Here is a 2,500-nt window from a genome sequence, read left to right on the forward strand (position 1 = left end):
ATCATCACTCACCAAGCTTTTATGAATTTAGATTTCATCTCTAGTATCTTACTCTTTTAACATCAAAGATGGCAGGAAAATCAATCAAAAATTTTGCAATTTGTCAAGCAAGAGTTAGGCGTTTACTTCAACCTAAAACTAAGACCTTGAGTGTGTGTGTGATATAGTCAATTTAACCTCAAACCACCTGCAAACTCAGATAAAAGTAGAACAACCAAAATCAGAAGAATTCTCTTAAAACTTAGCCCCATAAGTCCAATTTTCAGAAATCCTCTCCACTAATGTAGTCAACACCAAAATCAGAGATCAAAAGGTCTTTAATAAGGTTGTAATGATATGCCACAGGGTGAGGGTTAAGAAAGAACTGGATATGGGAAATTAAATCAAACTGGGAAAATACTTAGTGAAAAGAACATTAAAAGAGAAACTCACATGATTCAAATCATAGCTCTTTCTTGGCAATATGCTCATACTTGTGGCATTATTATTGCTGTAATCACTGATGTAATACCAACACTTCCCTTAACAAAATCTGAGATAATTCACACTTCGCTTAGCGACTTCTTTTTCTTTTTCTTTCTCTTTTCTTCTTCTTCTTCTTCTTCTTTTTTTTTTTTTTTTTTCAGATACTTCCTTTCTTCTTCTTTTTCTTCTTCTTCTTTGATCAAACAAAGCAAACATAATACGGTTCATCATGAAACCAATTTTTCTCTTTTAAATGTAACTCTCCACCAAAGTATTTTCTCAAACTATCAAAGGTAGATTCATTGTTTTTCAGGCTTAGAGCTGGCATGGTTTATGTAGTTCAAAGAATAAATAAATGCTCAAGGGGGTTGACTATGGAAGCACACCATGTAATGATGGCATGACATTTAGGACGGCTGGGAAAACTTTTTGGTTATACCAAAGAAATGCCTAGATCATTTCTCTGATATTTGGTCTCAACTAGGATTTCGCCTCAAGGACCCATCAATGGATTCTAGAGCGAAGCAAAATCGAACCTCCCTCTTTCAATTAATTCAACTTCTTCTCTTCATAAGCAAAATGGAATGAGAGAAAAACGACTATGTGCTCAATTGTGTTCAAGGTCAAAGATTTAAACCAAAGTACCCACAAAACTTCACTGGACATAAAAGAAATTTTTGAAAATTTTTCTCAAAACCATCTTCAATCACAAATTTCAGAGTCATAGAGAATTCAATCTTACTCCAATGCATGCTTGGTAAGAGAATCAAACAACCCATCAACAACCCAAGACTTAGAAAACAAGAGGATCAAATGATTATAGGAGTTTACACCCCCAAACTTAAACTAAACAATGTCCTCATTGTAATGCAAAAGTAAAAAGGATTGAAGAGATAAAAGGAACTTCCCTGGTTGCATCATGAATCTTCCGTAGATTAGAATTTTTCAGCTCTTTATTCTTGCTAAATAAACCTGCATCAAAAACCAATTTATTAAAACTCAAATAAATAAAGATAATAAAATAAATGAAAGAATGAAAGATAGATCTATGGGTTGCCTCCCATAAGCGCTTGTTTTAAAGTCTACAGCCAGACTTTTCAATGATCATCAATTAGGATCTCCAAGAGGAATAAATGCATAGTTCCTCTCCATTTGCTCTCCATAGTAGTGCTTCAATCTCTGACCATTGACTCTGAAAATATTTCCTGTCTTGTCCTTCAAATCTACTGCTCCAAAAGAGAAAACTTCATGAATTGTATAAGGACCCGTCCATCTTGATTTCAACTTTCCTGGAAAGAGTTTGAGTCGTGAATTGAAGAGTAAAACTTGTTGTCCTGGAGCAAACTCTCGCCTGAGAATCTGTTTGTCATGCCACTTCTTCGTCTTTTCTTTATAGATCTTTGCATTTTCATATGCATCATTCCGAAACTCTTCCATCTCATTCAATTGAAGAAGTCGCTTTTCACCTGCTGCCTTCAAATCAAAATTAAACTTTTTTACAGCCCAATAAGCTCTATGTTCCAAATCTACAGGAAGATGAAATGCCTTTCTAAACACTAATCGGTATGGAGACATCCCGATAGGTGTTTTAAAGGCTGTACGGTATGCCCACAAAGCATCATCAAGCTTCTTCGCCCAATCCTTTCTATTGATTTTGACCGTCTTCTCAAGGATGTTCTTGATCTCTCTATTTGAAATTTCAGCTTGACCATTAGTTTGAGGATGGTAAGCAAGTGCTATATTGTCCTTCACACCATATTTAGACAGAAGATTCTCAAACAACTTGTTGCAAAAGTGAGTCCCTTCATCACTAATAATAGCTCGTGGAGTGCCAAATCTTGTGAATATGTTCTTGTGCAGAAATTTGAGCACTACCTTTGCATCATTTGTTTTTGTAGCAACTGCTTCCACCCATTTTGACACATAGTCAACTGCTAATAAGATATAGGCAAAACTAAAAGAAGGAGGAAAAGGCCCCATAAAATCTATTCCCCAAACATCAAACAACTCAACTTCTAAGATACCTTTCAGTGGT

Source organism: Carya illinoinensis, chromosome 12 (assembly GCF_018687715.1).
Source record: "Carya illinoinensis cultivar Pawnee chromosome 12, C.illinoinensisPawnee_v1, whole genome shotgun sequence".
Classification (NCBI taxonomy): domain Eukaryota; kingdom Viridiplantae; phylum Streptophyta; class Magnoliopsida; order Fagales; family Juglandaceae; genus Carya; species Carya illinoinensis.